This window comes from Cyprinodon tularosa, unplaced genomic scaffold (assembly GCF_016077235.1).
Source record: "Cyprinodon tularosa strain WSP-4 unplaced genomic scaffold, ASM1607723v1 ctg1281, whole genome shotgun sequence".
Taxonomy (NCBI): domain Eukaryota; kingdom Metazoa; phylum Chordata; class Actinopteri; order Cyprinodontiformes; family Cyprinodontidae; genus Cyprinodon; species Cyprinodon tularosa.
Genome location: NW_024038094.1, coordinates 1 through 26,283, shown reverse-complemented (window position 1 = coordinate 26,283; position 26,283 = coordinate 1).

Below are 26,283 nucleotides of genomic sequence, written 5' to 3'. Positions count from 1 at the left end.
ATTCCGGGTTAATTTGTACGCCCGGGGGCCCCCCCTTCCGTTTTCTTTTCCAAACCACTCCCTTTTTGGCAACCGGGTCTTAAAAGGTACTCCATGTGGGAAAATTTCTACCCCCAAGGGGAATAAAAATTCCTAAATTCTATATTTTCCCCACTGGGTGTTTAAACCGGGAGAAACTTCTTTTGGGCGTGACGGTTTTATTTAATTTAATGCCTATTGGGTTATTACGTTTAACTTTAAAGTTGTCCTGTCTCATCCACTGGTGCAAAATCCCGTCCCCCCCTGATCAGGGTGGCAAAGCATCTGTTTTTCTCTTTTGTGAAACTTTCCAAAAATTTCCCCTAAAGGGGGCAGTTTTCCCTCCCCCCCGGGGTTTCTGTTTTTGGTTTTGAGATACATTTGAAGGTTGGGAACTACATGTCCCCCATCTGATACAAAACTTGTTCCCACAAAAAAGGTTTACATTAAAAGGGAAGATTGTTTTTCCCAAACTTAACGGGGGTTTTGGAAGTGGAGTTCCCTTTTTTGCTGCCCCCGGTGGGGTTCCCAAAATTTTCTTTTAACTACATGTCCCCCCAAAAACTTTTTCCCCCCTTCCCCCTTTGGGGGTTTAAAAGGTTTCCCTATTGGTCCCCCCCCTCCTTTAAGTTTTTTTCCCTTGGCCTAAACTAAAGGGGAAAAATCGGGTCAGCTGTTTTTTTTTACTACTTTTTGGGAAAGGGAGAACTATTTTCCAAATTAAAACTTTGTTTTTAAATTTTTAAAAAGGAAGTTAAAAGGGGGTTTTCTGGGGGCATACTGCCCCAATTCTTTTAAACCAAAAATAAATTTCCTCAAAAAACCCTGCCCCCATTTTTGGCAGGGGCCCCAGTAAAGGGCAAAGGGGCACCTTATCCCCCAACCCTTCTTGGAAATCACCAAATTTTAACTTCCTTTGGAAAGAATTTCCAAAGGGGCAGGTAAACTTTTAACAAAATTTTAACCCAAGGCTTTTACAATCATTTTTTAGGGACGTTTTTTTTGGTTTTTTTTAAAACCCCTTTTGTCGGGATAAAAAGTACTAATCCATTTTTGGAACTTAGGGGGGGCCTTCCCAAAAGGTGCATTTTTTAATTTGCCCAGATCTCTTTTTTGTCTTCCTTTTTAAATTAGCTGTACCACTCTAAAACCAATGTGTTTTTGGGGCATAGGGTTGTTTTTTGAAATTTTAACCTAAAATGACACCACCCCAAATCCCCACGGAAAAGTTCCTTTTTGCTTTTCGGGGGAATTTCCCAAAGGGGGGCCAAATGTTTCCCCCTTTTTTGGGAAACCTTCCCCTTAAAATTTCTTAACATAAAATAATCAAAAATCCTTTTTTGGGAAACAAAAATTTAGTGGATAAAATTTCCTCCCCCTTTAAATTTTTAAAATTAAACCTAAAATTACCCTTTTTGGTTTTTTTAGCAAGTGTTATCATTGCAAAAGGGGCGCATTGTTTTTTTTGGTTTTGGAACGCGTTAAATGTGGGGGTTGTGCATTTTTTAGTTTAATCTAATAAGATCCCCCCCCTTTAACCCCAAAAAAAAAAGGGTTTAAAAAGGAAAAAGAAAAAATTTAAGTAAAGTTTCCCCGGAAGAAAAAACCGCATGTAAAGAAAACTTTCCCAAACCGGGCGATGGGGGGGGGAAACCGATTGGGCCCGACGGCCCACTTGCCGGGGGGAAACGAAAGAGGAAAGGGAGGGGGGGAAAAGGGGGAAAAAGGTGGGGTGGGGGGGAAATGTGGGGGAACAGGACTCCCCCCAAGCATTTTGATGGGTCAAAAAAAGGGGAAGAATTTTCCCGTCCAGTGCCTGAAATAAAAGGATAAAATCGGGGTCAAAACCCAGAAACTCTCACCCGGAAAGAAGGATCTTCACCTTCCCCCAAAAAGGGGGTCAAAAGGGGGAGGGGGGGAGCATAAGAATAAAAACCATTTGTCCCCCTCAAGTCCCCCCCAAAATTTTGGGGAAGGGCCCGCCAGGCGGGGCCGAAACGCCTTTGCCCAAATGGATTTGGCCCCGGCGGTGAGAGTAAAAATTCAGGTCCCCAAAATCCCAAACTTTCTTTTTAAGGTTGTTTTGGGGTGGCTGGGAAAAAAGAGACTTGTTTTGGGCCCTGTCACCCATGCACCGAAAGGGCCCGGGGTTGGTCCCTTGGATAAAGCCCAGGGGGTTTTTTGGCGGCCGTTTGCCAGGGGTGCATTTTTTGGTTTTAGGTGGAACCAGAAGGCTTTCCCTTTCCACTTTTCGGGTTGGGCAGGGGGAGTGGAAAGGGTACAATTTTAAAAAGGGGGCCCTTCCCCTACGAGGTTTCCTTTCCACAAAACTTTCAAAAGGGACTCGTTTAAATGAAAAAACACGTCACCCAAATTTTGAAAGGGCCTTTGGACGTCCATTTTGGAAAAAGGGGTGTTTTTCCATTCTCGGCCCGCAAAGGCTGGCTTTCACCTGTTAAAAATATAAAACCTGTAAAATGGGGGTTTAAGCCGCCCCCAAAGGTTTAGTCCCCCCAAGGGTTCATTTTTGCCCCCAAAAGGGGGGCCAAAAAGGAAACCTTTCCTCCTGTGGGGGGCCCCCCAAAAACCCGTGGGAAGATGCAATTTTGGTCGACCTGTCCCCCATTTCATGGGGGTTTTAAATGGGTTTTCGGTTAGTTTGAAACGAACCCCCAAATATTGCAACAGGGTCCCCCATGTTAAACCTTTTAAAATTCCCTGTAAAGGAAATAAATTCTTCGGCGACCCCCCCGATTTCCAAAACCCCCTTTAGCTCCCACTAAATGCCTTGATTTTGGGGGTAACCCAACAAAAACCCAAAATTTCTGTTTTTTTGCAAAACCCTGTTTACCATTTAAAACTGTTTCACCTGTGATAAAAAAATAAGGTTTTTCCCAAAATTCCAGGTGATTATTTTTTTAAAAGGGCAGCCAAATTCGGGGAAAAACTTTTTTGCACAAAAACCCTTTGCTCGGGGCTTTTTGGGGGCCGTTCCTACACCAATTCCTAAAAAAAATCTCAAATTTTTAACCAAACAACAACCAACTAACCCTCTTTTCCCGAACCCATTTACCATGGAAAATTGGGGGGGGGGGGGGGGTTTCCATTAATTAAAATTTTTTGGGGGGGGGAATTTTTTAGGGGGGGGGATATTTTGCTATGGGTTTTTTTTGGAAAAAACATTTTTTTTAATTTTTTAAGGGACTTTTTTTTACCTTGGGAAAAATTTTTTGGGTTTTTTTAAGGGGGAACCCCCCCCCCCCCCCAAAAAATTTGGGGGGAAAACCCCCCATTCCTGTCTCCCCATAGGTTTTCATGTAAGGTGACCCCCAAGACTGCCTGTAACTTTTAAATAATTTTGGGTTGGAACAATGTTTGGGTTTCCATGCATTTTTTTTAATTGGGGTTTGGGTTTAACAAAGACAAAGGTATTTACAAAATGCCCTCAAACAATTTTCGCCACAAACCCCACAGGGGGGTGGGGAAAAGACGTGTCCCCCCCCTTTTTGCACCCACAACACTTTTCCGCCTCAGATACTCTTTTTTGGGCTTCAAATTAAATGAGGCTAGATTTGCAATGGGGTTCACATTCAGCTATATAAACCCAAAGGGTCCCTGCACTCGGGTCCTGTGGGTTTTCCTTGCTGCTTCATCTCCCAAATTTAAATTTTCCAATGGCAATAGGGTTTTTCCCTTGTCTGATGACCCCCGCACTTTTTTAAAATAGCTAATGCAGACGGAAGTTGAAATACCCTTGTATTAATTCCAATACAGTTGCCCTGGGGTCAGGGGGGGTCCCATCTGTTTTAACGAACCCTCTTTGGGTTTCCAGATGTTTGTGTTTATAGGGCATACCCCAACCATATCCCATTTGGTCTGTAAGATTGTCACTTTTTTAACCAAAACCAATTTACATGCTGCTGTTAATGCATTTATCTCTGCCAAGGGGGCAGACAAGGTTAACAAGGCTCTTTGTCTGTACCTTGGTAAAGGTCCCATGGGGGTAATTTGGGGACTTTTTCCAAAACCACTCTATTCCCCTTTTTGTCACCTCGGGAACGCATAAAACCGTCTACGTTTTACATCAGATCAGTTTGGGTTTTGGGATGATTGTATAAGTCACCCCTTCCCCTTCATAAAAGGTGTCCATCTCCGGGAGACAATAAAGGGGGTTTCACCTTCTGGGGGGCAATACCTTTCCCTTTTTTGTGGGGGGGTTTTTTGGGGTTAAAAAGCGTTGTATAGTTAAGTCAGGTCTCAAAAGCAAAAACTTCATAACCTTTCGACGAGCTGGGTTATCTCAAAGCGGGGGGCCTTGTGAGCATGCATGTAATTGATGTAGGGTTTACAGAATAACAGGGGGCCCATAGTAATAACTGAGGGCCCTTTTTTTATGCGAAAGGGTGCTGCGCCCAAACCCGGGACAGGAGGCAGACCTTCTTCGACACCATCTAATTTTTGTGCTGTAAAAAAAGAATTGGTTGTTTAAACCCGTGGGGGTGTCCTTTTCCTCAAAACTGGGACATGCATACCCTTGTCGCCCAGCCCCAAGAGGAAAGGAATGGTTTTTTCCCTAATCTGGGGTTTGGCCCGAGCAGGAGCAAAATTTGGAGATCTTTTTTTCAGCAGCTGGAAAAGCACCCTCCCGCCCCCCCCCCCCCCCGCAAATTGGGAATTGAGTCGACTGGGGTCCTTGACCCGCGGGTTTAAAAAAGTGCTCTTAGTGGAGCCTTTTTTATTTTGGGATAATCCCCACACCCACGGTCCCGCTGTAACCGCCCCGCCAGGAAAAAAACCTGTACCAACAGTCTTTAGGTTTTTGGGCCCAAATTTAGTTTTTGGCTTCTAGTTGGGACGGTGGCCAAAACACCCTTGTCCCCACTTTAGTTGCCTGCCGAGATACTCCCCTGTTTGCTTCAGAATTGCAATTTTTTTTTTACTTACTTTGTGTCCTCCCCTTTTGCCAATTTAGTCAACACTGTAAAAGGGTCTCTCTCCCCCCTGCTCTTTAAACAGAAAAAAATCAAAATTTTTCAAACAACATACATAAAATTTGGGAGATGGTAAAGTCAAGGTGATTTAATCATTTTTCTAACACATTGGGAAAATTTTATGGTGAGTGTACGAAACCCTTTGGTAATCGCGAAAATGTAATTGGGTTTTCCTTTGTACATAAATGCAAATAAATTTCTGGGGAAACTGGATGGACCGGGACACTGAAGAATGCTGAACACAGATCAAAACACAGTAAACCATTTGGTACCTGGGGTAAATTAAATCAGTAGTGTGGTTTTGGGGGCGGGTACACGGGATTTCTTTTGCTACAAAAAGGGAAATTTAAACAATCTTTGCATGGACTAATCTATATCATTACTGTTTTTGGGGTTTTTCCCAATTTTGGAAAAAAATTGGGGGGGTTACAGGGGGTTACTATTGGTTTAAAAAACTCCTGCCCGTTTCTTTAAACCCGTAAAAAGGCTGTATTCCTTCTACCGCCTCTCGTTTTAAATGGGTTTTCTGTCTTTTGGGAAAATAATTTAGCATTTGGTTTTTAGGGAAAAATTTTATGGGTCTGCTGATTTTAAATAAACCCACATCTGGGCCTTAAATTTTTTGACCAACCTGCTCTGGGGCTTTTCTAATAATTATTCATGTTCCCCCGCCAAATGCCATTTGTCCCTTTTCCCCCGGAACTTTTAATGTGTTCTGCTATTAAATTCATCAGCTTGGAATATTTGATTTTTTAAAAAAATCCAACTTTTGGGGGTGCAAAACAGTCCCAGGCTGTGTCAACCCATTCGTACTTGCTTGGCTACTTGGGAAACCCTGGGGCCCCAGGGCTGTGACTCAAAACCCCTGCAATCAGTAATGTGGGCCCCGTGGTGCTGAGGTTTGGGAACCTGGAACCCTTCTGCTACATCTTTATCAGGAAAAAAAGTTTACAACACTGCAGCCCTTGTGGGCCAACCCTTATGGCAGCGTATTGGATGACAGTTGGTTTTTTTTTTAAATTTTTTCATTTCCCAGCTTTTTTCGTATCCCTTCCCTGGTTTTTTTCCTTTTTCATAAAAAATGGTACAAAGGAGAGGGGGAAAAGATTTTTTAATATTCATAGTGGGTTTAATTTTTCAAAAGGGCTCCATGTTTCCCCCTCCGTTGGGGGAAAAGGGAATTGGTGATGGGGAGTTTCAGGGGGAAAAAAACTTGTTTTTCTGGGTTTATGAAATTGTTTTCCTTTTGGGGGGGATTTGTGGGGCCTAGTTGGGATCAAGAAAGGGTTCATTTTTTGTCTGTTTTCTTTTTAAAAAAAATTTCCCTTAAGGGGGACATTTGTTTTTTAAAATTTAGGGTGGCCCAGCACATCTCCCACCCACAGAATTTAAATTGGGGAAAATTTTCTGATAAAGCAGTGGGGCCCAAAAACAGTCCCTTTTTTCCCCATGATCATGGGGACTGGGGGCCCGTCAGGGTATTATTTGGGTCTTCCCCCAAAAAACCACCCGGGTTTGAATCCTTTTTATGCCGGGGAGAGGCAGGCCCAAACCACTTTTCCCATACAGGGGTAGGCCGCTCCTGTAACCCAAACAAAAACGTATGGCTGCATATATTAGACATCAAGGGGGGTTCTGTTTTTTGGGACCCTTGGGGTTAATACAGGTAGAATGGCCTCTTTCCCCCAGGTTTTTTTCTGGGCACCCCATAGCCATACGCCTCTTGTCCTGCTCCATAGGGGCTGGTCCAGCAGTAGGGGGGGAAGGGCCCATCCATGGGGTTTGTGGGGCAGTCCCCTTTGCATTGTCTACCTTTTCCCCCATCCCCCGCATTGCAGCCTCGTCGTTTTTGTCCCATGTCTGGACCTGCCCCCGGGGCATCTGCTGGGATTGGCCTTTAGGGGGCCTTTTTGGGGCTCCCCTTTTGGGCCCCTCCATCCTTCCCCGCATGGGGGGCTCCCCTCGTCCTCCCCCCGGGCATTTCATATTGGGGACCCCCCCTCCTTGGTTTTTGATGCACAGAATAGGGGGGACTGGGTTTAGGTTGGGGCGCTGTGGCAGGGGTCCCCCACAGGTGGCCTACAAAGGTAAATTTCAACTGCTTTTTGGGCGGAAAGGGGGGACAGGAGACACTACAGGTGCTTGTACAACTGCCTCCCCGGGGGTGCTCCCCATCGGGGTGTGGGGCCACTGACAAATGCTTTTCTTGATGGTTTTGGGGGTTTTCTTTTTCTTTCTTTGTTTTGGGCAAATTTCCCCAAAACTGCAGCTGGGTTAGCTTGGTGGCCAGCTCTTGCTTTTTTTTGGGCCTCAAAAGGCCCGGTTTTTTTTACCCTGCATGTTTTTTTATAGTGTAAACATACTCAAGAAAACAGGCCCGTCCCTCTTCAAAAGCCCCACCCAAATCCGTCCATTTTTTGGGTTTTACTTCTTTGGGCAAAAGGCCTCTCGAGTAGGGTTTTGAACAGGAAAACCAGGGTGTTTTCTGTTCATTTTCCCTCACTTCCATCTCTTTTTCCCATTTCTGTTGGAACCCCGTGCAGAAACTGGGGGTGGAAATTTCATCATCCTTTAAACATTTTTGTTTTCAACTTAGTTGGATCACTCAGGGGGGTTATTTGCTCCCAAAGGGGGCCCACAAACCCTTTGGTCTTATGTGGGTTTAAATGGGATCTTGGATTCGGGGTGAGGTCATGACCCATGAAAGCTTGGGCCTTTGGGCCCCAACACCCTCTTGGGTGCTAGTGTCCTGGCCCAAATTTTATTACACGCCTTTATGTCCCCAGCTGCCAGGTTGGGTGCCCCCAGTGATTTCTTCCCCGCTTTTCTATCCAACCCGTCAGCTCCATCTGCCAAGGGGGCAGGGCTTCCAGCAAGTGTGATCAAGTCCATAAATGACCATGGCACATATCTGTCTTCATGAGGTCCTTTTTAAAACAGCAAAAGGGAAAACTATATAAACCCCACCCGACCTTTTCCCTGTCTTTTGCTGTCGTGCTTGGGGGCTGGGCCCGCATTGTGCATGGCCGCTTTTTACTATTTGCGATCCCCAAAGTCACATTCAGCTGCAGTGGCTTTTTTTTTTTTGCCAATGGCCCGCTTTTTTTTTTGGACCCCCCCCATAAAAAGGGGGTTTTTTGACGGCAGTATTTCCCCGAGCCCTTTATCCTGCTTTCAAAGTTCCCCCCCATTTGTGACTTCCCCTTTCTATTGAGGCCCCCCCTTTACATTCCGTCCTCTTTCCCTTTTTTTTTTCCTGCTTTGTCCATCGGGTCTAGTCCGTGGCTGGTCTGGGGGTTTTTCCTGGGGATCTCTTAAAGCTGCTCTTCTTCCATTCTCTTCCTTTTTTTAATTTCCCTTTATTTCGTCTTTTCTTTTTCCTTTTGTTTCTATTTTCTTTCTCATACCCTTTAAATTTCACTTGTGGGTGTTTCTTTTTCCCTCTGATTTGTTTAAAATTTTTTTTCCTCAGTTCCCCCCAGCTCCCCTTTTCTTTTTTTTTTTGTCAGTGAATCCCGGGTTTTATCCATAAATGCAACTTTTTCCTGGGGGTTTTGAGTGGCAAATTTGGGGCCCCCTTTTTTATGGGGTTCGTCCCGCGACGTTTGGGGTAGTTTTGGGAGCTATAGCGTGATTTTTTTCTCCTTACTCCCTTTTAAGGGCTGTCCCCGATTCTCGTCTTCACCACTTTGATCACACTCTTCCGCTGCGTGCTACTCCCCTTTCTTTTTTTTGCTTTTTCCCATCTTCTTTTAACCTAAATTTAAATTTCCTGTAAAATTTTTCCCCTTTCTACCTGGGTTCCCAACATTACTGGGTACTGGCCTGCACGCCCCCGATGGGGGGGCGGCAACCTGTCCAGGGTGTACCCCCCCTTTTTTTCCCATTGACTGCTGGAATGGGGACCAGCCCCCCCCTCGCGACCCCAATTTGGGGGAAGCGTGGTTAAGGGGTAAAGGATGGGGTTTGGGTGGATGGCTGCTACGCCCGGGGTAAAAAAGGGGGTGGGGCTGTTGGGTTCTTATGGTTTTTAAAATTTAAAATTCTTTTATATCTCTCTTTTAGCCCTGGTTTTTTGGGTTTTTTTTGCCCAAAAGCATTCAATCTTGTTTTTATCTTTTAAACCCTCAATTTTTTTTTTTTTCTACTTCAACACAGCAAAGATGGACAAAACTGCCCTTTTTGGCCCAAAATTTTTTTCCAGATGTTTTTTTTTTGCCCCTTCTGTCATGCATTTTTTTAATTTTTTCGCTTATTGGATGGGTGTGTCATTAAATTTCCAGGTTTTGGGAGGGTTTAGCCCCTCAGTCTGTTTTTCTCACATTGGGTCCCATGGCAACCACCAAACACTCAACCCTTGGGGGCTGTGCTTATTCACCAGCCTTCATAGTCCTTAATTTAAATTTTTTTTAACCCGGGTTTCCCCTCTCTCCAATACAGATCGTGTTTTTTTTTTTTTTTTTTTGTCCCAATTTTTTCTACTTTTTTAATTTTTTTGTTTTTTACAATTTTGAGTTTAGGATCTCTGATTAAAAAAAATGTATAATATTTTTTTTTCGTACTTTTTCTGAGTATTCGGTTTATTCCCCTATATTTTTTATGTAAAACCCAAATTTTTTTTCACCTAAAAACCTGTTTTTTTTAGTTTTAAATTGGGACCTTTTAATTTTTTTATTCCCTTTTAAAAATTGTTTTTTTAGTACCAATTCGTTATATTAAACCCAAATTCCGTTAAATTTTTTTGTTTTTTTTTTTTTTTTACTATATTTTTTAAAATTAATTTTCTGTTGATTTTTTTTATTATCCTTTTAATCTCGCTTTTTCCCTTTAAAAATAAATTACTCTCCTAAATTTTTTTCTTATTTTTTTTCTAATTCCCTTCCCTTTTTTCCCATCCCCCCCTCTCTTACTTCCCCTTAATTAGTTTAACTTCCCTTTTAAAACCCTTTACATAGACAAAAAACACCCCAAACAAATTTTTTTTTTATTTTACAGTGCACTTCTATTTTTCCTCACTGTTTCCTACAGTGGCACACGTGTTTTCCCTGCTACCCGGACCTACTCAGATACTAATTGAAAATAGGTAGATGACATCCGGTAGAGCGGTACTCTTCTCCGATTATCGCTTAATCTGTAATATTCTGGCTATCCCTTAGCCTGGCTATCGCTTAGCCTCTCAATACCTAATACTTAATACCTAATACAACACAAGTTCACGGAGCATGCTGACTATCGCTTAGTCACCAATACTCCCACTTAACAGGCGTACTTTAATGTTCCGGATTTATGGCTTCCACAGACTATGTCAAACGCCATGACCAATCTGTCCCTTTACTAATCGTCCGCTCAGAACATCGCCTGTTAAGCTTAACTTATACACAAAATAATTCAAACACAGAACAGTTCAAATACAGAATAATACAAACATTAATTAATACTTAAACCATGCATTCACATATACATTCATACATACCCGGACCTTTCCCCAGTTTAGTCTGCCTTTTGTATATTCTTATATAAATACTTATTAAATTTGGAAAATACTTATTAAATTTGGAATACTAGGTTTTTTTAGGAGAGCTCTTTTGGCGCCTTACACCCACAAGCCGTCGCCGGAGGCTGGTTCCCCATTAATTTAGAAAATTATAACAAATTGTATTTCACCTGTAAATGATGAATATTGGGCCCTTGGGGTTCCTGGCCTCCAACTGGTGCCTGCAGGTTGTCCGACGCCTGGGGCTTCCTCCTGGCTGGCTCGCCAAAAATGTCGTGGAAACTGTTCTCCCTACGACTTAAAATTGAAGCTAAGTCTTATAAAAATTCAAAGTTCTCAAAAAGCTGTAGAAAAGTCTTCAGACACTGATCAAAAATTAGGCAGAGGCAACTGAGTCCAGGTCCGGAGAATTTTATTTACAAAACACACATGAGCTGTTCATCGGTGAGCAACAAGAACTGACTTACATGCAGGAAAGGGCTCTCTTTTATTCACTCCCAGGGCTTGGGGCTCTTGCATCTTGGTGGAAGACCCACCTTCAAACCATATTTTATATTTTTAATTAAAGCCTTTCTTTGATCTATCAAAGCTTTTTCCTTCACAAGTCATAGTGACATTTCTTGTAGATCATGATGACATTTAGTGCAGTTAAATCAAAAACACATCATAGTCTTAATCATCAATATGTCAAAACAATGTTTTCATCCAGTGTGACTTATGATCATAATATTACATCAAAAGAGGTCAGCATTAGTTTAAAACTCAAGGTCCCAATAAGACTCCCTTTTTGTGTTATAGTACAGCACCGCATGCTTTGGAGATGACAACTCAATATATCACAATTAGTTCAGCTTAGCTGTGCAACCCTGTACAACCCATTCTCAATGCGTCTGTCTTACAAACAGGTCTCATTTCTGCACCCTGGTTTTCAAAGGCCTCAAATGGCCTTGGACTCCCTTGGATGTTTCTATTCCCCCGCTCATTCTCGGTGTGTTCCCACCCTGGTCTCATCTCTCAGACTTCAAGGGGCCCAGCTGCAAAGAGCCATACACACACTGCTCTCTATCTCTCCATATTCGGTGGCGCACATTCTTTTGGACTCTGTGACCTGTATAACATAAATGTATTTAGTGTAAAACATTTATTCAATATGTAAAACATGTATCCAATATATTCTAATCATTGGTGCAGATTAATTCTCTTCATCACTAGGAAGAACATTCATGTTAATCAAACTAATTCTACCCATCCAAGATAATGGAAGGTCAAACCACCAATTAAGGTCATTTTGTAATTGAGGCCTCAACTGACTTAAAATTTAACTTGTATAGCTCTGTTATGTCCGAAGACACCCTGATACCCAGATATGTAAAACCTGTGATCGACCACCTGAAAGGACAATTATCAGTGTCCCATCCCCCCTGGTCACCAAGTGGCAAAGCTTCTGATTTATCATAATTGATTATGTACCCTGAAAAAAGGCCAAACTGATTAATAGTGGATATTAGTGCAGGGATAGATGTTTCTAGCTTAGTGACAAACAAGAACACATCATCTGCATAAAGCTAGATTCTGTATTCAGTATCTCCCAAGGTTACTCCAGAGATCCCAGAGTGGGTTCTTATAGCTTCTGCCAATGGCTCCAAAGCGAGTGCAAACAATAAAGGGGAGAGGGGACATCCCTGGCGCGTCCCTCTACTCAAAGGAAAAATATCAGAAGCAGAACCATTTACCAATACCCTTGCAGCTTGAGCCCCGTATAACAGTTTGACCCACTTGGCAAATTCAGATCCCAAACCAAACCTTTCCAAAACATCGAATAGATACTCCCACTGTCATGATTTTATCTAAAGTCTGACCCCAAGATGCCGAACACCAAAAATGTAGAAGACCAGGAAATATTTAACAGGTTTATCAAGGAATATTGTGATGAAATCCACTGTTGCTCAGAGTAGAATGAAGTGAGTCCAGTGTTGCTCTCAACAACTGGAATTCTCCAGGGAAAGGTGTCCTTTAAGGTATCCGGACTGTAGTACCAGAGATTGTCTTGTTGGGTGATTGGTGGACTGGGTTACTCAGACTGCGGTTGCTCTCGGTTGAATGGAGAAGCTGCCTGCCACTCAGTTTTCCTGCGGTACTTGAACGGGCTGTGGTGCAGATGAAACTTTTGATCGGCAAGAGGCTCAAACAACCACTTGGGGAGAGTTGATCCAAACTTCCTGTTAGGAGTGAACGGAGAAGCTGACTGCCATGCTGATTTCCTGCGGTACTTGCACAGGCTGCGGTGCTGAAGAAACCTTTGCTTGGTGTGAAGCTCAAACGACCTCTTGGGGAAAGTGGATCCAAACTTCCTGTTTGGAACCCTGGCTCAGTTAGAAGCTCAGTTGAACTTTCCAAAGAGAGAAGGACCGAACAAATCCAGTTCGCAGGATGACTTCCTGCCGAGAGGCAAAGACAAAAGCAAAGTTAAGACTCAGGTTGACAAAAACTCAGTTTGACTCAGAAAAACTCAGCTTGACTAGAGAATCCAAACTGGCAAACAAAAATTTAGGTTAGACTCTGCTAAACTAAGCATGGCTAGTGTGAACAGTATTGGCAAAACAAAGACTTAGGTTAGACTCTTCTAAACTAAGCAAGGCTGGAGTACACTGTATTGGCAAAACACTCTGGCGTTGCGGTAGTGGCAGTCAGCAGCTTAAGAACACTCCACAGGTAATGAGGCAATGAGCTGCAGGTGTGCAGGGAGACCCAATGAGGACGGGGCACCACCTGGTGGAGGAGGAAAGGAAACACAAAAACAGACCACACAAACTGGATTCCTGACACCCACGCCACCCGATCAAATGTTTTCTCGGCATCCAATGAAATGGCAAGAGCCTGCAGTTAGTGTTCTGAGAAAACTGTACAATATGTAAAAGTCGACGTACGTTGGAGTGGGAGTATCCATTTTTGTCAAAACCTGTCTGGTCAGGCTTTACTGGAACTGGCAGAACCTGCTCCAATCTCCTAGACAGTATTTTTGACAAAATTTTGCAATCTACACCAAGCAAACTTATAGGTCTATATGATTTACATAGATCGGCTGGCTTATCCTTCTTCAATATCAGAGATATGTGGGTAAGGTTGAGGGTGGGCGGGAGCACGCCCTTCTCAAATGATTCTATATACATATTTAATAAGGGATTTGTAATGTGTTTAGCCATTTTCTTATAAAACTCCGGCCCAAACCCATCAGGGCCTGGAGCTTTTCCACCCTGTAGAGATTTGATAGCTTCTAAGACTTCCTTTGTCCTAATAGGTCTACACAGTATGTTGGTCCAAGGCTGATCTGGCTGCGTCCAGTTTTTTAAGCACAGAAATGGACGTGGATTGTTTAAACTCCCTCTTTAAATTAACAATATCCTGTTCCAGTTCTAGTTGTTTAGCTAAGGTTTTCTTTTTTTTTCACTGCTGTGAAAGAAATTATAGAGCCCCTGAGAAATTCCTTGCCTGCTTCCCATAAGGTAGAGGCACTGACCTCTGATGAATCATTTGTAGAAAGAAAGAGCTCCCATTGATCTTCTAAATATTTTAAAAATACAGAGTAACTAAGCAAAGTTGGATTAAGACGCTAATGTCTAGACAAGGAGTCATAATAAGGTGGTAAAAATTCCATTGAAACTGAAGAATGGTCTGAGAGAGCGCATGTGTTAATTGAACAACCCTGAGTTCTGTCAAGAAAAGATCTAGAAACAAATTTATAATCAATTCTAGAGAAAGAAAAATGGGGACGTGAAAAAAAAAGTAAAGTCTTTCACATGTGGGTTACAAATTCTCCAGGAATCAAAAAGACCAAGATCTAAGCACAACTCAATTGTAGCCCTAACCATTCTTGAGGGTAGTTGAGATTTTAGTGGATTATAATCAGTTTCGGGGGCTAAACTGCATTTAAAATCACCACCGATTATTATGTGGTTTGGACAGATTGAAGAGGCCTCTGCCAAAAACTTGGAATAAAACATACCATCAAAAGCATTTGGAGCATAAACACTACCTAGAAGAATTTGCTCACCATGCAGAAGCCCAGAAACCAAAACAAATCGTCCATCTGCATCCCTTATGATCTTACTCAAGGTAAACAGTAATTTCTTATGGATCAATATGGCAACTCCCCGACTTTTAGAGTTAAAAGAGGAATAGTAAATTTGTTCCACCCAGTCACGCTTAAGCTTTAAGTGTTCAAGATCAGTTAGGTGAGTCTCCTGCAATAATGCGATCTGGACCCGATCTTTTTTGAGCAAGGATAGTATTTTACGCCTCTTAATAACATGGTTAATTCCCTTGACATTAAGTGTTACAAATTTTGTTTTACTCATTATAAAAAAATGTGATTCATGAAACATAAAATTGGCGATCCAAGTAAAAAAAAGACCCTTCACAATAAACAAAATGTACAAGTTTTAACCTATGACCTGGACTGGCTGTGCTGACATGAACCAAACCATCAGAAACAAAATATAAAAAGCCACTAACTAGGTGGTGTTGCAAAACCAAGTGCAGCCAAAAGAAGTCTCACCCCCCCCCCCACCCCGTCTAAAGTATTACCTGGTTACTGTCAATTATGGAGCTAAACGTTAACCTGTTTCAACGGTACATGTAGTAAGATGGCTCTATTAATACATCACAGTAAAAAGATAATACGTATCCACCCTTTAAACAGTCTCTCTGTACCTTAATCGCAATAAACACAGCAGACGTGCCTTGCCTTGGGCCGCCTCAATATAATGATCCAAGTTGAATATTACTCCAGTGCATTGATGAAATTCTGTGCATCCTTCGACGAGTCAAACTTGTGTTCGGTCCCCTCATGGGTCAGCATGAGTGTCGCTGGGTAGCGCATGTTGAAGCTAATGCACTTGTCAATCAAAGCACGGCAAGCAACTTTAAATCCCCTCCGCTTCTCACAGACTGCAGAAGGGAAATCCTGGTGTATAAAGATCCGCTGTCCCTCGTAGTCAAGCTCGGGAGTCGCCCTCACTGCTGCCATGATGCGCTGCTTGTCCCTGGAGTTGTGGAGCTTAAATGTAACACGGCGGAATTACCCGGATTGTGACCGAGGACGTGGCCCTAAACCAACTAGTAGACCACTAAAAGTAGCCTAGGGTCTCCCAATTAAATGTACCTAGGTAGGTCTGGCTTAAAATGAGGAAACAGATTTAGTATACAAATTATATATTTTATTTATGGATTATTTTACAATTGGAAGACAAACTTTATTATTCTATTTAAAAATCCAATAAGGCACAAGAACCCGTGACAGAAGAAGCAATCTGAGACTCTAGAAAAACACTGCAAACCACGTTAGTAGCACACAAGATCAAACAAGATTATATTAATTTAGAAGAACACGAATCTCACGTTGCGTCCTATAGAGCTGCGCCCAATCAGCTTATTAATAAAAGAAAGAAATGGTCGTTCTGGTTCTGTAGTGCCCGTGCTGCAACTCTAGCTCCAGAGAAAACCTTTTACCAAGAGCATAACAAAAAAAAAGGGGTTTCAATGGTGAGAGCATAATAAGCAACAGCAGCAATCTGTAACAACCAAAAAAACAATAAAGTGTCTGCGGACCATTATACAGGAAATACAGAAATAAAAGAAAATAATGTACCTTCATCAGCCTCAGACAGGGATATATGCAGACGTTGCAATGAAAACTTTTCCAGCAGCGCGAATACCAAGATCCAAATTCTGTGTAGCAGCACGGCTCCCAACGCTCAAAAAAATCTACTGCACACCAAACTAAGCCGACTCTCATAGCTTGCTTCCACACCTGGTGCTTATATATGCTAATGAGCCTGTCAATTCTGTAAAGCAGACATGAAGGTAAAGAAACGGAGCTGTGATGCGTTCAAGGACCCAAAACGGGTGGGAATTTACACACAATAGACCACCCGGTTACATCCTACCCCCCCTCTATGGATCGGTGGCCCAACGATAAAGACTAGGACCAAGGCCGAAAAATGGCTGTAGCCAAGCTGCTGGCACCAGGGATCAGAGAAGCAGCAGCCCCACTATCTTCATTCCTAGCAGGTACTGGGAGACGGTGGGGATTGGAGTGTTTTCCAGCAGTTTTACGAGTTGATCTTCTAGGCCCAACCCTACTGCTTTGAGAGGTTTGTGGAGACTGTGGCACTTCAACAGGCGTCCGCACTGTAGGGATATCTGATGGTTCTGGTACCAATGGCTTGGCTGCATTACTGCCAGTCTCTCGGAACACCAACCAAGATCCAGATGCCACATCATCCTCATCAATGTTCTCCTCAGGTTCCTGCTGTGACCAACCATTGCAGGTCTCTGTGATTTACAGGGCAGGCTTTATAGAGGTACGATGTACTTGTCTAACCAGATGAAGCTTGTCAATCGGAGCAATTGAATAGACAACACCGTCTGCACTTGGTGCTTTCACGACCTGGTACACCGTGGAACCCCATGCATCCTGGATTTTTCGGCGCCCTGGGCCAACATCACGCAGATACACTCTTTGCCCAACTTCCAGTGGCTCGCCGGTGACCTTTTCATCATGTCTCACTTTTCCCCTGTGGGCTGCCAACTCCACTCTGCCTTTAACAACGTCAATGGCCATATTTAGACGCCTCCTGTGCTCTGCCACCCAATCACAAACTTTAGATCCTGTGGGCGCAGGAAGATGGCCAAGCAGGAAGTCCACTGGCAGGTGGGGCTCTTGTCCAAACATGAGGAAGTGAGGGGATTCACCAGTCGACTGATGGGCAGTGGTGTTGTAATAGAAGACAAGCTGTGGGAGATGTTCTGGCCAATTTCGTTTTTCCTCTGGTGCTAGGGAACGAAGCAGACTGAACATAGTTTGATTGAACCTTTCACATTGTCCATTTCCCTATGGATGGTAGGGTGTAGTGCGACTCTTCTGCACTCCATACAACTCGCTTAACTGTTGAACCAGGACACCTTCAAAGTTCCTCCCCGGATCCGAGTGAATACGGGCCGGCACCCCAAAACGGTAGAACCACTCACGAACCAGAACCTTTGCCACAGTTGTTGCTTTCTGATCACGAGTTGGGACAGCTTGGGTGAACTTTGAAAATACATCTGTCATCACCATCACCAGCTCCCTTCCATCACGGGCTGGTTCCAGAAGTGTAAAATCAATGGCCAACAGCTGATTTGGTCTTGAAGCGAGAAGGTGACCCATAGGAGCTCGAACTCTTGGCTGGGTGTTCTTAGCAAGGGTACACCTCTCACACTGTTCGCACCAATCCTTTACATCTTTGTCCACTCCCGGCCAGAAACATCTCTGCTTCACCACATTAATCGTCCTCTCGACCCCCTGGTGGCCATGATGTTGATGAAGCTCCTGCAACACCTCTGTTTTTAAACTCTCTGGCAGAAGAACCTGAAAAACTTCTTCTCCACCATCTGGTCTCCACGTGCGCCGGTACAAGATGCCTTCCTTCTGGACAATTCGGTCCCACTGTTTCAGAAGTCCACGTGCGCCTGGCCCCAAACGCTCCTTTTCAGCCCGGCTCGGCACCCTTTGTTGCTGCCAAAAGTCCAGGAAGGCTGAAATGGCCAGATCAGCTCCTTGAAGTAAGCACAGATCTTCTCTGCTGTGAGATGGAAGGGCAATAATTGCCAACTGGGCTGCATCCTCCTGTAGCCCACCAGCCCTCTCACAGATTATTTCTGGAATGGCTGTCCCAGAGAGGTGGTGCTGTAGTTGTATTCGGTCCTCATTTATCGATTGTCTTGAGAGGGCATCAGCATTCTTATTCACACGACCTGGACGATACCTGACAGTATAGTCAAATGCAGAAAGTTCAGCAACCCACCGATGCTCCGTGGCCCCCAGTTTGGCAGTGTCCAAATGGCTCAATGGGTTATTGTCAGTCCAGACGACACATCGGTGGCCCCACAGGTACTCTTTGAACTTTTCAGTCATGGCCCACTTCATGGCCAACATCTCAAGTTTCATGGAGCTGTAACTTTTCTCAGCAGCATGCAAGCTGCGGCTGGCATATGCAATTGGTCGTACCTGTCCACTCTGCTCCTGCGACAGCACGGCTCCCAGCCCACTGTGGCTGGCGTCTACCTCTAAAATGAAGGGCAATGAGAAATCAGCAAAAGCAAGAGTGGGAGAACTTACAAGCTTGGCCTTTAGTTCCTGGAAGCTCCTTTCACGGTCTTCTGACCACGCTCCTCCCAATAGTTTCCCTTGTCCTCGACGCGTCTTCGAGGCAGGATGTCTGGAAACAAGGCGATAAAGGGGGCCAGCCAATTGAGAGAATCCTTCAACAAACCTTCGGTAATAATTGGCAAACCCAAGGAAGGACCGGAGCTCTGAGACATTGGTAGGGTGAGGCCAGTTTGACACTGCTGCGATCTTGCCTGGATCTGTGGCCACACCGTCCTCAGAGATGCAATGTCCCAGGTACTGAACCTGCTTTTTGAAGAAGTCACATTTCTCCAACTTGACCTTCAGTCCTTCTTGTTTCAGACGACTTAACACCACCTCGAGCCGTGCCAGGTGTTGATCAACACTGGAAGAGAACACAACAATATCATCCAGGTATAACAAGAGTGACTGACCATGCTGAGCCCCAAACATCCTCTCCATCAAACGTTGAAAAGTTCCTGGTGCATTGCACAACCCGAATGGCATTCGATTGAATTCAAAGAGGCCAAACGGAGTGCAGAATGCAGTTTTTGGGGGATAATTTTCTGCAACTGGAACCTGGTTATAACCACAAGCAAGGTCCATGGTTGTGAACCAACGAGCACCCGATAGAGAGTCCAATGTTTCTTCTATTCGAGGCAATGGGAAAGCATCCTTTCTGGTCTTTTTATTGAGCTGTCTGTAGTCCACACAAAGGCGAAGGCTGCGGTCCTTCTTTCGGACCAGGACAATTGGCGAGGCATAAGGGCTACTGCTTTCATGGATTACCTGGGTTGCCAGCAGCTGGTTAATATGTGACTTAACCGCTTCATACTCAGATGGAGGCATACGCCGATACCGCTGCCGTACAGGAACAGTGTCTAACAGTGGGATGGTATGCTCGATTAAGTTGGTAACCCCAAGGTCGCCATCAAAAGCAGAGAACACAGACTCGTATTTTAGCAATAACGCTCTCACTTTATGCTGCTCTTCCCTATCCAGCATAGAGAGATTAAGTGACGTTATCTTTTCTCCAACCGACCCAGTCTGAGCAGTATGAGATCTGACTGCAGCCACAACTTGCTCCTGTACACAAGGGACTTCCTGCAATTCTGACGGTAAGCTGACCACTTCTACAGGGGACACGACACCCAGAGCACAACGGGGTTTTAGTGAAACAGTACATACCCCTACATTCACCACAGGGACATAAACAGTGCCCCTAAAAACCTGCACAAGGGAAGGAGACACCAACAAACCCTCAGGTAAGCCAAACTTCCTATCTAAAGGCTCAATTAATGCGCCCCCAGCCTGCGTCAACATGGCTGAACAAGTGGCAGGTACAAATTTAGTAGTGCCTGCAGGGACCACAACAGGTCTTCTACCACGAAGCTTTGCAACACTGGTTTGAATTTGGTCTTTTTTGACTCTCAGCCTGTTGACATAGCTGAAAGGCAGGAAGCCAGGAAGTAGGGGCCCCCAAAACAGAAGGGAGTTTAAACAAATCAGGGCCATACTGGTCAAATAGCTGAAGATAATGGGCTTTTATTATATTCATCCCAATTATGCCTGGTACCTGGGGTAACTTTGCTTGGCATGGAGGGTCCCTAACAACAAGGATCCCTCTTCTGGGGATGACTACCCCACACACCTCAATATCAGGCTCAAGATAGCCCAAGTAAGGGATACTCAACCCATTTGCTGCTCTCAACTCCAACCAATGGCATGCCTTTAGCTTATCTGGAAAATGCTTTTTAAAGAAACTTTCTGAAATGGCAGAAACCATAGACCCAGTGTCAAGAATAGATTGTACTGGAACTCCAGATAGTTTCACAGTAACTTCAGGGCACGGTGCAATTAAACACTCAGCCACCTCATCCATTTGGGGACCATCTGAGCCTGGACCACCCCCTCCTAATGTCTGGCTCCTAACACTAGGGGGAGTTAGTTTCCCTGCAACTGAGAACTAGTGGTGGCTTGGACCTGAGGGGTACCACTGGCACACGGGGGTTTAAAACGGCCACGAACTGTACAATACCGAGCAATGTGGCCTGGCTGCTGACATTTGTGACAAATCACACTACTAGGACTGAGAGGCCTAGCCACCGAAACCTGCTGCATAGCTGCAAGACATTGAATAATCTGATCCAACTGTTCCTGCTGTTTTTGCACAATTGAATTAAGAGTAGCAAGTTGAGAAGCAACACAACTGGAAGGAGGGTCAGTTAAGGAAGGGGGCACACTGGCACTCTGTACAGCACAAAAGGAGGGGACCACCCTACTTTTATTTTCCACCCCACCCTCACGCTCCCACATAATGGCCTCCGTTCTGACCTCAAGTAATGTACACCTTGGATTATCACGAGCATAACGTTTTAGCTCTCTACGCAGGTCAGAACTACTAACATTCTGAATAAATTGATCACGAAGTAAAATGTCTGCATTTAACACAGCATGGGGAGCACTAGATTTAACTTTGTCCATTAAGCAAAACAATGAATGAGAGAATTCCTGCAAAGATTCACCATCTAACTGTCTCCGTGAAAAGAAGTCCTCCTGTAATGAGACATACGACTGTTGGCAACCATACAGTTCTTTTAAAATGGTGAAAACAGTTTCTGGATCCTCACGTTCAGATGATGACCTATATTTGATCTCATCTCGAGCTTCCCCTTCAAGATGGTCAAAAATGAAAGCAGCCTGATCTGTGGGTCCAACATGGCGGACTTGCATACTGGTGCGAACCTCTTCTATCCAGTCCTCCGCCCCAACACCATGAGTTCCTCTGAAGATTGGACATTTTCTCTCTCTTGGTAGGTAGATTATGCGATCAGCCCCCCTGTTCGTTGGAGTGCCACTTGTACTTGGACCAGCTTGTACATCATCCTGTCGATTTGAACTTGCTAATGCAGAATCCCTCTCCTGCTGCAGACGGCTCCTTTCGGCCTCCAACTGCTGGACTCGAACACGAATTTCTTGAAGTTCCTCATCCATCGCACCAGGAAATGATGATCCTTGGTCACAGCTTCATCTATCCAGCTAGGTCCCACGATGTGCTTACTGTTGCACTATTATGCTCTCACCCAAAAAAAAAAATCAATAAGGATCTCTATTAGAGCAACACAGAACCAGCACAATTAAAATCAAGAAAGGAAAGAAGAGGGAAAAAAAAGTATCTATACACACACACACACACTATCTGTTCCAACTGCCAGATCCTTCCAGCAATGCCAGAAAATTGTAACACAGGGGAATTACCCGGATTGTGACCGAGGACGTGGCCCTAAACCAACTAGTAGACCACTAAAAGTAGCCTAGGGTCTCCCAATTAAATGTACCTAGGTAAGTCTGGCTTAAAATGAGGAAACAGATTTAGTATACAAATTATATATTTTATTTATGGATTATTTTACAATTGGAAGACAAACTTTATTATTCTATTTAAAAATCCAATAAGGCACAAGAACCCGTGACAGAAGAAGCAATCTGAGACTCTAGAAAAACACTGCAAACCACGTTAGTAGCACACAAGATCAAACAAGATTATATTAATTTAGAAGAACACAAATCTCACGTTGCGTCCTATAGAGCTGTACCCAATCAGCTTATTTATAAAAGAAATAAATGGTCGTTCTGGTTCTGTAGTGCCCGTGCTACAACTCTAACTCCAGAGAAAACCTTTTACCAAGAGCATAACAAAAAAAGGGGTCTCAATGGTGAGAGCATAATAAGCAACAGCAGCAATCTGTAACAACCAAAAAAACAATAAAGTGTCTGCGGACCATTATACAGGAAATACAGAAATAAAAGAAAATAATGTACCTTCATCAGCCTCAGACAGGGATATATGCAGACGCTGCAATGAAAACTTTTCCAGCAGCGCGAATACCAAGATCCAAATTCTGTGTAGCAGCACGGCTCCCAACGCTCAAAAGAATCTACTGCACACCAAACTGAGTCGACTCTCATAGCTTGCTTGCACACCTGGTGCCTATATACGCTAATGAGCCTGTCAATTCTGTAAAGCAGACGTGAAGGTAAAGAAACGGAGCTCTGATGCGTTCAAGGACCCAAAACGGGTGGGAATTTACACACAATAGACCACCCGGTTACATAAAGATGACTGGTCTGGGACGTGTACTCCGCGGGCCAAGGCCCTGGTGTACGCGGTCTACTTTGATATGAGCTTTATCCATGGAGCTGTTCCCCAGGCCGAGCGTAGCAGGCAGCCAAGCTTCAAAAAACTGGACAGGGCTCTGACCCTCCGCGCCTTCTTTCAGATTAATAATGCGGATGTTATCCTGCCTGCTCCTGTTCTCCATATCATCCAATCCCTTGACCATGGTCTTAAATTTCTCTTCGGCTTCAGTCAGTCTCCCCGTTATTCTCTGCTCTGTCTCCGTGACGCGTGTCGAGAGTCCTTCCAGTGAGGACGATAGTTTATCCAGAGTCCCAGAAAGTGCAGACAGTTTTTGGTCCATTAATACTTTTAGTCACTTCACGGACGAGGACAGCGGAGTCTACCGGAGGCGTGGGCTGGTCATCTGTTGCTACTAGCAAACCAGTTTGGCTAGCACTGGCAGTCATGGCTGCAGCCGCTGTCTTCCGTGGTTGTATTTTCGTCTGTTTTGACATCAATATATCTGTGGAAAATATAGACAGTAGCGCGTATTATACTGTAATATAGACAGGTGGGAGCAGGAGCACAGTGAAAACACGTCTTCTAGCCAGCCATCTTCACCGGAAGTCCAATGCATCTTTGATGTTAGAGTAAACCAGGTCTAAAGTGTTTTCACCCTGAGTTACAAAGTCCACATGTTGGTAGAAATGAGGGAGAACAGTCTTCCAGTTAGCCTGGTTAAAATCCCCAGCAATGATGAAAACAGCCTCTGTGTGTAGGTTGGAGCTCAGAGATAGCCTGGTATAGAGTCTTCATGGCCTCTTAAGTGTTAGCACTGGGGGGGCACATAAACAGCAGTGATGCTAACTACATTGAACTCTCTGGGCAGATAGAACGGCCTGCAGGTAACAGTCAGAAACTCCATGTCTGGAGAGCAGAAGCTGGAGACTGATCTAGCATTTATACACCAACTGTTGTTGATGGAAACACAGAGACTGCCCCCCCGAGTCTTACCACTTAGTTCTTTGTTCCTATCGACCTGGTATAGCGTTAGCCCCTCCAGGCTAATAGCAATGTCCGGTATTGCTGGATGCAGCCATGACTCCATCAGAATGATGGTGCAGCAGTTACTAATCTCCTTCCTTGATGACAGTTCCAGTCTGAGATTATCCAGTTTGTTTTCCAATGAGCAGATGCTGGAGAGCTGGATTGATGGAAGCGGAAGTTTGTGATGATTCCTCCTCAGCTTCACAGTTAGCCCCCCTCTGCAGCCCCGCTTTCTCGATCTCACGCATCTCTTCCATTGGCAGTTACGTTCCGCAGTTGTTTTGTTTACATCCGTCCGTAGCACTCCGCAGCTTTTTAACACCTGCTGGAGATACGGTCAAAATTTTTTTTTAAATCCAGACATTTTTGACCGTAGCTCTAGCAGGCGTTGGCGATCGTATGCAGGTTCGATGTCTAGTTTGTATCGTATTAGGCTGCATATTATGTGAAATTATCGAAATTGTCGAGCCGTTCATGGTCGCTGCTTTTGAGCGTCGCCATGGCAACAGAAGTGGTTGTTGTGTGATGTGGTGGTGTTTAACAGATGTTTGGGATGGAAAACCTCAAATCTATGTGGAAACACTGGCTCTAACTGTCCAGAATTCAAACATAGCACCTTCTGCTGCACTTTTCTACTGAGCACTTGTCAGTTTCACACGGTTTAATTTCTGGTAGTAAGGAGTAGCTAGCCTAGGCTAGCGCTAGCTTAGCATTGCTATGGCTTCTCTCCCTCCCTCCCTTGACTGTTTTCCAACTCTTCCTTCTTCCTCTCCTCTCTCCTGCTCTCTGTGTCAGATGTTCAGTTATTCCTCTGCCTCCTTTAGTGATAAGGGGATGTGTAATAAGTGTAGTATTTTTGTAGCTTTGGAGGCGAGGGTGTCAGAGTTAGAATCCAGGCTTCAGGCTGTTGAACATCCAGGAGTTAAAGTAGGCGCCCCAGGTAGCTGTCCTCCAGCAGTGCCTGAGCAGCCAGGCGATTGGGTAACTGTACGTGGATCTCTGCCCACTGAATGACTCTTAACTTTCTCCTTCTGAATGAAGACAAAACAGAAGTTATAGTCTTTGGACCAGAGTCTCTGAAAAAGAAGCTGATTAGTCAGTCACTTCATTTGGATGGGATTAAACTGATTTCAGATAATAAAATAAAAAATCTTGTCGTTATTTTTGATCAGGACCTGTCATTTAAATCCCATATCAGAGGTTTCTAGAATTTCCTTGCCTTCCTGGACTGAGCGGTTTACATCATGGAAGAAAGACATCTTAACATGGATGTCTACAGGATACCTGCACACACTGACCAATACCTCCATTTGACTCATACCACCCACTAGAACACAAGCTAGGTGTCATCAGAACCTTCCAGACACAAGCAGAAACCATTCCCACCACCAAGAGAGGGAGGATGAAAGAACAGGGACACATTAGGACATCCCTGAAGAACTGTGGTTATCACAGATGGGCTGTTCTAAAAACCAACAAGAAATGGTCTGCTGAGAGGGAAGAAAACTGGAAAAATAAACATGGTTATTCCAGATGTTACCAGAGTCTATGAAAAACTCCTGATCCCTGTGCACTTGAAATCCGGCAACACCCTGAGACAAAAACTGGTTCACCCCAAAGACAAGACACCAGAAACATTTCCTTCTTTCATCTGAGGAAAAGTGTAAAAATTAGAAATCTCCTGTCCAGGGGTGATGCTGAGAAACTAGTCCATGTATTACCAGAGTGAAGTTGGACCCCCACCTTCTTCGAACCAATGTTTGTGCTACGTTTGTGGAGCAAAAATTTTCGTTTGTGCCTCTATCATTTTAAAGATATAAAGAGATGTTTCTAGAGGTCATCAAAGGTCAACTGGTGTCAATTAACTCAGCTCCGTTTGTGCTGGTTTGTGCAGCAAAAATGTCCGTCTGTGCCGCTACAGTTTTTTTTACTGTGTAAATATAAATTATAAGTTGCTAACCTATGATTACAAAATTATATAATCTTAGGTTAGCAACTTATAATTCATATGAAATTCTGAGTTTCAGAATGAAAAATGTTCACTGACCTTTGGTGGCTTCTACAAACAATTATTAATATCATTAAAATGATAGCAGTACAAAAAATTTATATATTTTAAAATATGCATTTTTAAATTTTTAATACATTTATTTTAAATATTTTCTATTTAAAATCAATTTTAAAATTCTATATTTTTGTATGGCAAAAATGTTTATTTGTACTGCTATCATTTCAGTGATATTAATAATATTTTGTAGAGGTCATCAAAGGTCAGTTAACATCTGTTTTTGCTGCACAAACGTTGTGACACCAATTTTGTCTTATTTGGAAGAAGGTGTGTGTGTTTTGTGTGTTGGGGGTGGGGTCGGGGGGGGGGGGGTACTTCACTCAGGTGAAAGACCTGTTACCTTCCTGTCAGTTTCCTTTTTTTTCTGTTTTTAATTTT